We start from the raw sequence: 14,796 nt of genomic DNA on the forward strand, positions 1-14,796 counted from the left end.
TCCCATTCGAGTTTGTCTTTTCCTTTTGTTGATGGTTTTCTTTGCTTCTTAGTTTGATATAGTTTCCCTTGTTTATTTTTGCTTTTGCTGCCTTTACTTTTTGGTGTTGATTAAAAAAAATCATCTCTAGAATAGCACTGAAACAAGTATACTATCAAGGGTGAAACAGATCACCAGCCCAGGTTGGATGCATGAGACAAGTGCTCAGGGCTGGTGCACTGGGAAGACCCAGAGGGATGGGATGGGGAGGGGGTATCGGGATGGGGAACACATGTAAATCCATGGCTGATTCATGTCAGTGTATGGCAAAAACCACTACAATATTGTAAAGTAATTAGCCTCCAACTAATAAAAATAAATGAAAAAATAAATAAAATAAAATGTAAAAAATCATCTCTGAGACTGATGTCAAGGAACTTACTGTCAATGTTTTCTACTAGGAGTTTTATGATTTTAGATCTTTCATTCAAGTTCTTAATACATTTTGAGTTAATTCTGTAAGTGGTATAAGATAGTGTTCCACTTTCATTCTTTTGCATTTTGCTGTTCCATTTCCCCAGCACCATTTACTGAGGAGGCTCCCCCTTCCCCAGTGTATATTCCTGGCTCCTTTGTCATAAATTAATTGAATATATATCATGGGTTTATTTCTGTTCCATTGATCAATGTGTCTGTTTTTATGCCAGTACCACACTGTTTTGGTTAATATAGCTCTGTAATATACTTTGAAATTAGAGTGTGATGCTTCCTTCCATCTTTCTCAAGATTATTTTGGCTATTCAGGGTCTTGTGGTTGCATACAAATATTTGGATTATTTGTTCTGTTTCTGTAGGAGATGGCATTGGAATTTTGATAGGGTTTGCACTGAATCTGTATGTTGTTTGGGATAGTATGGACATTTTAACAATAGTGATTCTTCCAATCCATGAGCATGAAATATCTGTCCATTTACTTGTATCTTCAATTCCTTTCATTAAGGTCTTATAGTTTTCAGTGTATAGGCCTTTCACCTCCTTGGTATTTTATTCTTTTTGATGTAATTGTAAATGGGATTATTATTGTATTAATTTCTCTGATAATCACAAAATTCTATTTTTAACATCCGTCTTTCTCTTCCTCACATCACACTCTGCAGAGGTAGCTTTTGTTTTATAGTCAGTCTATCTTCTTCCAGACATTCCTAGATACACCTGTGAATATTTTTATTGCTTTGCAAATCAGATCAAACTATACTACCTTTCTGCATTTTGCCTTTTCCAACTAAGAGTATACTGTGGACATTGGGCACATGTGCCCATTCAGTATGCATAAAGGTTTACCTCATTCTTTTATTAGATACATAATACAGAGTTATCTTGATTTTTTCAACCTGTGCTGTTTTTCTCTATTAGAATCAGTACTGCAGTGAACACCCTCATACATGTTCTTGTACAGTTGTGTGAATGGGTCTGTAGGGTAAGTTCATTAACATGAGACTACCAGGTCAAAGGGTATGTATGCTTTGCAGTTAGATATATATTGCCACTTGCTTTTTGAAAAGGAGAAACCAATTTTTACTTCCATTCAGTGTCTTAAGAATGATTGTTTTCTTATATCCACATTAACTTTCTGTGTTAACAACATTTTTAATCCTAACCATCCTAATAAATAAAAAATAATTTCACACTGTGATTTTGATTTGTATTTTTTTCATTGTAAGTAAGGTTGAATATCTTTTTTGTATTATATTGGCCATATGTAGTTTTTGTTAATTGTCTTTTTATTTCATTAACCTGTAATTAAATTATATTAAGGAAATTGGCATTCTTTTTATCTAAGTAGAAAATATTTTTCCCAATTTTGTGTCATGTGACTTTGTAAATAGTATTTTGTATTGTAACTAATTTTCTAATATTATATATTCAGATTTATCACTTTTCTATGGTTTCTAAGATTATAAAATATTTACTCACATAAGTGTTTATCTGACATTTTTCTCTAATATGTTTATACTTTTAAAAATACCTTTATGGCTTATTATTATATTGAAATTTTCCATTTGTCTGGAATTATATTTTTTCATAAAGTGAATTAGAGATTCAGCTTTGTTTGTTTTTTCTCTGATGGCTAACCAATTGCCCCACTATCATTTACTAAATAATTTCTCTCTCCTCACTTTCACTGTATACTAAATTTCCATAGGTATTTGAATCCATATCCTGGGTATACAGATATACAGCATAAACACCACAAACACAGCAGATAATATTCTTCAAAAACAGGATGTGTGAAGTTATAATCAGTACTAACTGGTGGTTTGCTACTTATTGACACCTTGAGGCAAAGAATAAAAAACTGCCCACATTCTTAAGACAATGGCATGCAAGCTAATAAAGAACACCTATTTCCACTTATGTGCAGGGTTTGTTTTTCCTCACATCGGTGACCCAGCAGTTTATTAGATCACAACCTGCTAGTCAGGAACTCATTTTTGTTTCTCATTTAATCTTAGGCATTGATGGTCTCATAAAAGCTGTTAAGTAATAATAATGTTGGGCACTTATATTGTACTCTTCATCCGTAAGTGCTATCTAAACATTAACTAATTAAGTGCATTGATGAAAGGAAAGGATTTGCAGACTTTATCAGGAAAACTGAGATCTGGTTGCACACCTGGGAGGGCATGATTCCTGAAAAGCATTAACTCTCTCTTTGAATGGTGCTCAGCAAGCAGAGGAATAAAAAGCTGGTGACATTATTTTACTTCTTTTGAAAATTTCCTTGGGTATCTTCTAATTAGTCTGGTTAAACTCACCTTTTATCTATCTCCCCAGACATTTCCTTTCTACATTCCTGGGGGTATTCAACAAGCTTCTTTTGATGTTTTCCCTGTCTGTTAGTCACAAAATCATAGGATCTTCAAGCTGAGAGAAATCCTTATTGATCATCTAGTTTTGAATGACTTAGTATGATCACTTTATTTTTGTAGGTGAGGAAACTGAGGCATGGAGAAATTAAGGGACTTATTAAAAAGGTCAGACAGCTTAGTGGGGATGGAACTGGGAAGAGAAGTCAAGACGTTTAGCTCCCATCTCAGATCTCAAATCAGTTTCAATCCTTTTTTCTCTTTGTGAGTGTCCGAGTTGCTTTTCCCTTTTTAAAAAAAACTTTCTTTTCAAAACTCCATCCTTTACATACTTCTCCTTTTGTTCTTTGCTATTACCTTTTATGTCTCTCCCAACCCTTAGTGGGTCATTCCCAAACATAATCAGGTAACATTGCTCTAATTTCTCCTCTATTTCTCTACTTCTTTAAACATGGGGTCTTTTGTTGTTGTTGGTAAGATGCCCTCAACAGGTCCCTCTGAAAAGCACTGTTTCTTTACTTTCTCTTACATATGTGCTTTCAGGGAGTTGATTTATTTTGCTTTGGTTTCTTCCAACCGTAGTTGCTTCTTCCTTTAATAAAGTTACTTCTCTTGGTAAATAGCCTAGGGTTTAAGTTAATAAGTCCACTTTCATCATAGAATTTCATGTTACTTTATTTTTTTTATTTTTTTAATTGAAGTTCATGTTACTTTAATTCATGAATTTCCCAGTCATTCACGCAATAATAAGAATGATACTCCATGTTTAGAAATTTACACAAGATGTGACTACGTAAGAGAATTTTTGTACAAGGAGTAAATATGTTGGAAAATAAATCCTTACATAAGCCAAAGACAGATCCAGTTCAGATCAAAACTGTGGGAGTAAACCTGAACCAATCTAGACTGTGCATCTTATTTCCATGCAGGGACTGAGTCGGTTTAGAAAGCCTCCATTTCTACATGATGGCTCAGTGGGTATCCAGTGACCTCAGGATTCTCAGGTTGAACCAAACCCCAAGGCTGCACTCTGACCCTAGATGCCCTCATTAGGACCCCTTCTGAGAGTAGTGAAGAGTACTTAGGAGACGGGAGTGGGGGTGCCAAGGCCTGGCATAACCCAGCTGGTGATCTTAGCTCCCATCACCTCCCTGGGCCTTAGCTTTCCCCTTGTGTGTGTGTGTGTGTTAGTCACTCAGTTGTGTCCAACTCTTTGCAACTCCATGGACTATAGCCCGCCAGGCTCCTCTGTCCATGGGATTCTCTAGGCAAGAATACTGGAGTGGGTTGCCATTCCCTTCTCCAGAGGATCTTGCTAACCCAGGGATCGAACCCCAATCTCCTGCATTGCAGGGAGATTCTTTACAATCTGAGCTACCAGGGTGCTCCCCATCACCTCTCTAGGCCCCTTTAGCCAAGTTAAAGAAGCCATTTAAAGCAGGGGTCCCCAGTCCCTGGGCCATGGACCAGTATCAGTCATGGCCTGTTAGGAACTGGGCCATGCAGCAAGAGGTGAGTGGCAGCAAGCAGCAAATGAAGCTTCATCTCTATTTTCAGCCGCTCCCCGTTGCTCACATTGCTCAGCCTCCTGTCACATCAGTGGCAGCATTAGATTCTCATAGGAGCATGATCTCTATTGTGAACTACACACGTGAGGGCTCTAGGTTGCTCATTCCTAATGAGGATCATCCCGAAACCATCCCCCTCCCACCACATCCTACCCAACCTCTCATTGTTGTGCAGTCTCTCGGTCATGTCCAACTCTTTGCAACCCCATAAATGGCAGCATGCCAGGCTTTCCTGGCCTTCACTATCTCCCGGAGTTTGATCATGCTCATGTCCATTGAGTCAGTGATGCCATCTCACCTCCATCTCTGGTCCGTAGAAAAATTGTTTTCCGTGAAATGGTCCCTGGTGCCAAAAAGGTTGGGGGACTGCTGACTTAGAGCCTTTCCTTGTATACTATTCAGTGAGTAATAATGGCATAACTGGGCCAAAATGAATAGTTGAGACCTTGGGGCTTCCCTGGTGGCTCAGATGGTAAAACATCTGTCTGCAATGCTGGAGACCCAGGTTCGATCCCTGGGTCGGGAAGATCCCCTGGAGAAGGAAATGGCAACCCACTCCAGTACTCTTGCTGGAAAATCCCATGGGCAGAGGAGTCTGCTGGCTACAGTCCGTGTGGTCACAAAGAGTCGGACACGACTGAGCAACTTTACTTACTTTAAATCAGATTTATATTAGACACATAGCTAATTAACTCAATAGAGAAGTAAGATTCTGCTGATCGTACCATAAGGATTTCCTGAACTGTCTCAACTTAAAATATCTTAATCTACTTTCCCCGTAAATAATACACATGTATTTATATGAGACCATATGGCCTGCTTTGGGGCTCAGAATATGTGGGCCACATAATTGTACTTACTCTTTGCAAATGCTTCTTCTGAAGTTCCATGAGGTTATAGCTTCATGAGCCTATAGACATTGAGGCACTTTCCATAATGTGGAAAAACTGAAGTAGACCCCATCCTATATCTTTTTGTGAATTAAGAAATTTATGTTCTTGGGTTCAGCTTTACCATTCAGCCATTGGAGAAAGTTGAAATTCTTTTAGTCCCTGAGATAGTTTCTACCAGGAAGCAAAGTATAATTTGATAGGAATGGTGATGGCCACTTACAAATCTACCCAATTACGTCAACCCAGACAACCCAAATTACAACATAGTTTCCAGAATCTAAGTAGAGATTGTCACCCTTGGGAGAGAATCAGATAAGAGCTCAATGCTGACGTCATAATCCACCATGAGTGAAGTATTTGATTAGCCAGAACCTTTGTCCTGTTAGAACAGTCCCATAATGGATAAAGAAGGGTGTGGGGCAGCTAATTGGAGAAGACACAGTTTCCTGTTTTTGTGCAAACATCCCAGCATTGAGCCATGATAAGGAGCTTTAAGGTTAATTATGGAGAAATGGGATTTTAACAAACTTTTTGGAATAGGAAAATTCCTTATGCCTTTTATTTTCTGTTTTTAGGAAAAATATTATGGTAGTATGCTTTTTATTTTCTGTTTTTAAGGATTTATTATTAAGAGGAATAAAATTAAGTTAACTAGACTTACTGTGGTGATATTTTGCAATATATACAAATACCAAATCATTACAATGTATACCTGAAACTAATATAACAATTTTTATATATCAATTTTTTTAAGAAAAAAGGAGTAAAATTTAGAATCAAATGAGAATTCAGAATTATTCTTGCATGTGTTAGCTTTTCAAACTTGAGCAGACTTCACAGACTATTTTTCCTAAATCTTCAGGAACTCACCTGGCCTAGATCACTAACCATCACTTGTCCCCACCTGTTAACGCTAAAAAATGTCACTCAGAAAGAAAAGAGTGAGTGCTGTCTTTCAGAATCCTCTGGCCAAGCACATGCAAACGAAATTATATTTGAAATCATTTTACAGTGTGTGACAGTTTTGATTCTTCCATTTCACCAAGCTTGCTTGTTACTAGTGAGTGGCAGGTGGCTTTGTTGGACATGAATGGGGTCTTTTGGTTAGACTCTCAGAGGAGGGGCCATTTGTCAAGTGCAGCAGCCCTCCCCATCACAGTCTTCCCAACAGTTGTCCAGAATCTAGATGCTACACAATGGCAGAGGAAGGCCAGTATTGAAATGGAAGGTAACTTGACAAATCAGGGGGAAGGAATGCGTCGATGCATACATTCAATGAGAAGGAGCTTTTTCTTTCTTGTTTCTTGTCTAAGTCCCCCAGTGCTCCATCTTTCTCCCAGTGTAGATTTTGAATTTTGTGGTGGTGCCAAGGGAGTGAAGGTAACGGACATAAAAGAATCATTTGTGCCCTTTTCCCAATCCCACAGATCTCTATTGGCTGCAGACCTTGAACATGACACTGCAATTTCCTGGTGCCACACATGAGTAATGAGCAGCTGTTTCTGAAACTGTGGTTTGGAGAAGGCAGCACTAGGTTATTTTTTAACTTAATTGTAATTTTTGATTGCTCTGCAAGAAGGCAAATCAAATAAAGTCTGTTGTCTTAGTCTGCAAGAAAGCCGTAGGCCTCAAATTCCAGTGCTGACCATCTTGACCAGAATAGAAGAGGGGGGAAAATGTGTGTATCCTTGAGCTGGAAGTTCGACCAGCAGCTTTCGTGGGCTGCTGTCACACAAGAAGGGTAAGCATATTTGGTGTATTTGTCAGTTTGTGGGATCATGGAAAGTGATATTTGACTGTTCCTTGAGTTCTAGAAGTACCTGAGTTGATAGAGTGAAAATAATTTGTAGAGAGACTGCGAAAGTCAAAAATAGAAAACTCTTGAAGAAGGTATCAGCTTGATACTGCATTTGTCTTTATTCTACAGTGCAATAAAAAGGACACATAATTTTAAGTTACAAATGGAAGTGTGTATTCTTTGAACACGAAGTCCCTATGATAACCCTGGAATAATCATATATGCAGTACTTCCAAATTAAATCAGACTAGGACTTTCTTTCATATAAGAAATTAAGTTCAATGGAAAACAGAAGCAAACTATTTCACCATGTTTTAGACATATGCCTTTTTCTCAAGGAGATAGAACAATTTGGTATATGGAGAAGATGAGGGAGGTTGAGGAGATGGATGAAGAGCTAACTGTTTTCTGCTAATTACTTTGTCATGATTTTGTTCACATAACAGGCACTTGGGGAAAATAACTAAGCCTAGGATAACTAAACCTCATCTCAGAGGTCTATTTCACCAGCACTTAGAACACACCCAAATGAGTGTCTGGTTCACAAACCACCAGTCTTCTAAATGCTAAAGCTGAATGGCCTTGTGACTTGTGATGGAAGGATGTAAAGTTATATTAACCTGTGACCAGGAAAAAGTGAAAAAGAAAGGCTCCTCGAGCTTTGGTCTTCTTTGAGGCTTTCATCTTCCTGGTGTTTGTGGAATATGGTCCTAACCTCAACATCCCACCAGCTTGGCTAGGAAAGTGGGAATGAAAAGCAGGATTCTTGAGGGCAGGAGGAGCAAGTATCTCAAGTACAGATATAGCTATGAGATATGAGCACCAGATCCCTGGAGCCTGCTTCTCTTAGTGCTGAAGCCTCTAGACCAGAAGCCAGAATAGCTTCCCAGTGTTGCTAGTTGTTATATTCAAAACAAGATTAAATCTCCTATTTTACCTTTACCCTTTGAAATCAGTATAAAGTTTTCTTCCCTGTAATATTAAAGAAATGTTTGTCAATTCTAAAATAAACTTAAAGAGTATTACCTGACTTTTCTGAATAAAAAAATTCCAGCAACTTCAGCACTTTGAAACATGGCCCTGAACCTCACCTGACAAATAGGAAGACCAATTACTTAAGTGTAAGGAAGTGGAAAGGGTTTCTAATTAGCTGAGTTGCCACCAAGTTCACATGTTCTTCGTTCTCCTCCCCAAATCACACAGCAGAATGATTCGAAATGTTGGGATACAAAAATAGCACAAAGATATGACTGTTGCAGCAAAGGAAAAAGACTGGAAAGCATCCTCATTCAGCATGAACCTAGATGCCTGGCAGAGAGAGGGTTTTTAAGACTAGTGTGAGATTCAGTTTGCCTTTAAGCAATTTACATTCTTTTAGGTTGCTTTACATAAAATTGCCATTTTTATAAGTAAAATTGCCATTTTACTTTTATGGGCAAAATCACCATTTTATAGGTAGTACCTCCACTTTTACATTTTCAATCTACAGTTGGATAAGCAAAACAATCACATGTTAAAGGATAGCAAAAAATACAGAGAACATCAATTTCCATATTAAATGGTGTGGTTATAAAAATAAGTTATGTGAAGCACAAGAGATCCATGGCAGGTGAAGTAGCCAAAGATGACTGTCCAGATCAAGCCAGAATAGATCTGAGCCATGAATCCTGGGTGACATTTCAGTAAGTGCTAAGAGAAGAAGTGAAACTCCAGATAAAAGAAATACACTGGTGAAGGCACAGAAGGAAGAACAAGCATATTCTACACAGGGAAAAGTTCCCTCACAACAGAACATAAATACTAAGGAATGGAAAATGAATTTGGATAGACAGTTTGGAATTAGCCTATGGAGACACTTGTACACCAGGCAAAATACAAGCTCCAGTTTTGTCTAGTTCATGCTTTTCTCAATAGCCGAGTATATTCAATGCCGACTATGCATTGAATTCAGCAAATTCAATGCAATTTTCTGAAATGAATGAATGAAGAGTTTTTCATGGTAAAATAATGGATTCAACCAAAGGTTTGAAGGAAGAGATAACACACAGTGAAAGTAATGTTTAAACCTGATTAGTATATATGCTGGATAGATTCAAGGAAAAAGGTTATCATCCATAAATAAAACCAGAATCTTATTTCATTAATAAATCAGGACTTCCCTGGTGGCACAATGGATAAGAATCCGCCTCCCAATGCGGCGGGCACAAGTTTGACCTCTGATCCAGGAAGATTCCACATGCAGTGGAGCAGCTGAACCGGTACCCCACAACTACTGGGCCTGCACTCTAGGCCCACTTGAAGGCAAGCTGCGAGAACTGAGCCTGCATGCAACTGAAGCTTGCATGCCTAGAGCCCATGCTTCACAACAACAGATGCTCCCACAGTGAGAAGCCCCCATACTGCAATGAAGAGTAGCCCTCAATCACTGAAACTAAAAACCCACATAAAGCAGTGAGGATTCAGTGCAGCCAAAAATAAAGAAAGAAAGAAAATTAAAAAAAAAATCAACATCAACCCTGAAACATTATGTGAAGTGAAAGAAGCCAGTCATAGAACACCACATATTATAGTATTCTATTTACATGAAATAGCTAGAGTAGGTAAAGCTATGAAGACAGAAAGTAGAGATTGCTCATGGGATGGGTTAGGGAGAAAAAATTAGTGACTGCTAATGGGTGTGGGGATTTGGAGGAGAGTGGAGGAAATGTTCTAAAATTGATTGTGGTAGTGGTACAAGAAACACCTGGAGTAACAGGAAAATTTGGCCTTGGAGTACAGAATGAAGCAGGGCAAAGGCTAATAGAATTTTGACAAGAGAACGCACTGGTCATAGCAAACACCCTCTTCCAACAACACAAGAGAAGACTCTACACATGGACATCACCAGATGGCCAACACCAAAATCAGATTGATTATATTCTTTGCAGCCAAAGATGGAGAAGCTCTATACAGTCAGCAAAAACAAGACCGGGAGCTGACTGTGCCTCAGATCATGAAGCCCTTATAGCCAAATTCAGACTTAAATTGAAGAAAGTGGGGAAAACCACTAGACCATTCAGGTATGACCTATATCAAATCCTATATCAAATGGAAGTGAGAAATAGATTTAAGGGACTAGATCTGATAGAGCGCCTGATGAACTATGGACGGAGGTTCGTGACATTGTACAGGAGACAGGAATCAAGACCATCCCCAAGAAAAAGAAATGCAAAAAAGCAAAATGGCTGTCTGAGGAGGCCTTACAAATAGCTGTGAAAAGAAGAGACGTGAAAAGCAAAGGAGAAAAGGGAAGATTTACCCATTTGAAGGCAGAGTTCCAAAGAATAGCAAGGAGAGATAAGAAAGCCTTCCTCAGTGATTAATGCAAAGAAATAGAGGAAAACAATAGAATGGGAAAGACTAGAGATCTCTTCAAGAAAATTAGAGATACCAAGGGAACATTTCATGCAAAGATGGGCTCAATAAAGGATAGAAATGGTGTGGACCTAACAGAAGAATAAGATATTAAGAAGAGGTGGCAAGAATACACAGAAGAACTGTACAAAAAAGATCTTCATGACCCAGATAATCACAATGGTGTGATCACTCACCTACAGCCAGACATGCTGTAATGTGAAGTCAAGTGGGCCTTAGGAAGCATCACTACAAACAAAGCTAGTGGAGGTGATGGAATTCCAGTTGAGCTATTTCAAATCCTAAAAGATGATGCTATGAAAGTGCTGCACTCAATATGTCAGCAAATTTGGAAAACTCAGCAGTGGTCACAGGACTGGAAAAGGTCAGTTTTCATTCCAATCCCAAAGAAAGGCAATCCCAAAGAATGCTCAAACTACCGCACAATTGCACACATCTCACACACTAGTAATGCTCAAAATTCTCCAAGCCAGGCTTCAGCAATGTGAAGTGAACTGTTAACTTCCAGATGTTCAAGTTGGTTTTAGAAAAGGCAGAGGAATCAGAGATCAAATTGCCAACATCTGCTGGATCATCAAAAAAACAAGAGAGTTCCAGAAAAACATCTATTTCTGCTTTATTGACTATTCCAAAGCCTTTAATTTTGTGGATCACAATAAACTGTCAAAAATTCTCCAAGAGATGGGAATACCAGACCACCTGACCTGCCTCTTGAGAATCCTGTATGCAGGTCAGGAAGCAACAGTTAGAACTGGACATGGAACAACAGACTGGTTCCAAATAGGAAAAGGAGTACATCAAGGCTGTATATTGTCACCCTGCTTATTTAACTTATATGCAAAGTACATCATGAGAAATGCTGGGCTGGATGAAGCACAAGCTGGAATCAAGACGGGCAGGAGAAATATCAATAACCTCAGATATGCAGATGACACCACCCTTACGGCAGAAAGTGAAGAACTAAAGAACCTCTTGATGAAAGTGAAAGAGGAGAGTGAAAAAGTTGGCTTAAAGCTCAACATTCAGAAAACTCAGATCATGCCATCCGGTTCCATCACTTCATGGCAAATAGATGGGGAAACAGTGGAAACAGTGGCTGACTTTATTTTGGGGGGCCCCAAAATCACTGCAGATGGTGATTGTAGCCATGAAATTAAAAGACGCTTACTCCTTGGAAGGAAAGTGATGACCAACTTAGACAGCATATTGAAAAGCAGAGACATCACTTTGCCAACAAAGGTCCGTCTAGTCAAGGCTATGGCTTTCCCAGTAGTCATGTAGGGATGTGAGAGTTGGACTGTGAAGAAAGCTGAGCACAGAAGAATTGATGCTTTTGAACTGTGGTGTTGGAAAAGACTCTTGAGAGTCCCTTGGACTGCAAGGAGATCCAACCAGTCCATCCTCAAGGAGATCAGTCCTGGGTGTTCATTGGAAGGACTGATGTTGAAGCTGAAACTCCAATACTTTGGCCACCTGATGCGAAGAACTGACTCATTTGAAAAGACCCTGATGTTGGGAAAGATTGAGGGCAGGAGGAGAAGGGGACAACAGAGGATGAGATGGTTGGATGGCATCACCGACTCAATGGACATGAGTTTGGGTAAACTCTGGGAATTGGTGATTGACAGGGAGGCCTGGTGTGCTGTGGTCCATGGGGTCGCGAAGAGTTGGACACGACTGAGGGACTCAACTGAACTGAAGCTCTTGTTGTTAACATCATTTGCAAATGTCGTCTCCCAGTTTACAGGTTGTCTTTTTGTTTTATTTATGATTTTGTTTGCTGTGCAAAAGCTTGTAAGTTTGATTAGGTCCCATTTGTTTATTTTTGCTTTTATTTCTGTTACCTTGGGAGACTAACCTAAGAAAACACTGGTACAATTTATTTTTTTTTTTTAATTTTTTTTTTTAATTTTTTTATTAGTTGAAGGCTAATTACTTCACAACATTTCAGTGGGTTTTGTCATACATTGATATGAATCAGCCATAGATTTACACTTATTCCCCATCCCGATCCCCCCTCCCACCTCCCTCTCCACCCGATTCCTCTGGGTCTTCCCAGTGCACCAGGCCCGAGGAAAACACTGGTACAATTTATATCGGAGAATGTTTGCCTATATTCTCTTCTAGGAGTATCATGTCTTATTTAAGTCTTTCACCCATTTTGAGTTTATTTTTGTATATGGTGTGAGGGTGTGTTCAAATTTAATTTGCATTCAGCTGTTCAACTTTCCCAGCACTACTTGCTAAAGGGGTTGTCTTTTTCCCATTTTATATTCTTGCCTTCTTGGTCAAGATTTATTGACTATAGGTGTGTGGGTTTACTTCTGGGCTCTCTATTCTGTTCCATTGATCCGTATGTCTGTTTTTGTACCAGTACCACACTGTTTTGATTACTGTAGCTTTGTAGTATTGTCTAAAGTCTGGTAAAGTTATGCCTCTTGCTTTGTTCTTTTTCCTCAGGAATGCTTTGGCAAATCTGGGCTTTTTATGGTTCTGTATAGATAATTTTTAGATTATCTGTTCTGATTCTTTGAAAAATGTCATGGGTAGTTTGATAGGGATCATATTAAATCTGTAGATTGTTTTGTGTAGTATTGCCATTTTAACAATATTAATTCTTCCAATCCAAGAGTATGGGATATCTTTCTATTTCTTTGAATCATCTTCAGTTTCCTTTATTAATGTTTTGTTGTTCTCAGTATATAAGAATACCGGAGTGGATAGTTATTCCCTTCTCCAGGGGATCTTCCCAACCTAGGGATCGAACCCAGGTCTCCCACATTGCAGGCGGATTCTTTACTGTCTGAGCCATCAGGGAAAGGCCAGTAGATTTCGGGATTATCAGTTCTGGTTCTGTGAAAAATTTCACAGGTAATTTGATAGGGATCACATTAAATCTGTAGATTACTTTGGGTAGTATAGCCTTTTTAACAATATTAATTCTTCCAACCCAAGAGCATGGGATATCTTTCTATTTCTTTGAATCATCTTCAGTTTCCTTTATCAATGTTTTATAGTTCTCAGTGTATAAGTCTTTCATCTCCTTCGTGGGGTTTATTCCTAAGTATTGTGTTTTACTGTTTTGATGTGATTTTAAAAGGGGTGGGTTTTTACATTCTCTTTCTGATATTTCTGATATTTCATTGTTAGTGTGTAAAGAAATTACAGAATATATTATATTCCTTATAGTCTTTTACTTCTGTTTTATCAGCTACTACTATTTGTTCACCTTGACCTTGTAATATCTCTTTAAGTACGATTTACTGCTCTCAGATGTTATTTTTATGTAGAATTCTCATTTTGATTATGATTCATTTGAAAGTATTCATCTATTTCCAGCTACTTCCAAATTAAATTCAATCTTCATTTTTTTCTTATATCAAAATCAGTATATATATGCATGTGCCTCAGTAAGAGAGAAATAAAGGCAGATTTTATCTTGTTAGTATAGGAACTGCTAAAGTCTTTGAAGCCTGTGCATTATTAGTTAAGCGAGGGGGTCTCTGATGAACCATCGGCTCCAAACTCATGAATGTTTGAGGGGAGGGGACTGTGGGATGCAGGCAGACTCGACACTGGGGCCTCGTGGAGACAAGTGTCAGTTGAAGAGCACGTGTCTTAGCAGGAGCCGGCAGCCTCCACTCACAGCCGGGATCATCATCATGTTGGAATCCAGGCCTAGTTTTGCCAGATCTAATGATTTTTCAAAAGAAGCCAAAAATCTGAATTTTTATATAACACCCCCCCCCAGTTATTAAATTGGCTCATTTTTGTAAACACTAAGAGATTAAAAAAAAAAAAAATCTTCAGGCTAAATATAGCCCTCAGACTGCCAAATTGCAGCTTCTGTTATTATGATACTTAGCAGCAGCAAGAGAAACCTATTTTTCCACATTTGTTACATGTTCATAGGTGAGCTGGTGAAAAAACTATTCTAGTAACTCATTAGGAAACAGATATTATTGACTATATAACATAACATGAAATTCTACATCAGTAGTTACCCTGCATGATTTCAATCTGTTTTGGGAAATCCGCCACGTTCCTCGTATACTATACTGTAACTGTTAAGTATGAAAGTAGGCTTCCCCATTTGTTGGTCCTCTATCCGCTACAGCACACTACAGAAAAAGAGCAATACAAAAGAAGTTTCAACATCTTCATTTTTCAACCCCCAGCGGTTTAAGCCAGAGGGTTCTTTTGGAGCGAAAATACTATGTCTTTCCTTTCTCAGAGTTGCTGAGAAATTATAATTAGAGGTTTTCCTGTTGTGTTAA

The 14,796-nt window shown here is 38.5% G+C and overlaps 1 protein-coding gene across 1 annotated transcript in view; it reads left to right on the forward strand.

The window, feature by feature from the left end:
* PLEKHM3 (pleckstrin homology domain containing M3) overlaps window positions 1-14,796 on the forward strand; it is a 203,934-nt gene that overhangs the window by 153,301 nt on the left and 35,837 nt on the right. The gene's annotated exons all lie outside the window — the stretch shown is intronic.

Source organism: Cervus canadensis, chromosome 24 (genome assembly GCF_019320065.1).
Source record: "Cervus canadensis isolate Bull #8, Minnesota chromosome 24, ASM1932006v1, whole genome shotgun sequence".
Taxonomy (NCBI): domain Eukaryota; kingdom Metazoa; phylum Chordata; class Mammalia; order Artiodactyla; family Cervidae; genus Cervus; species Cervus canadensis.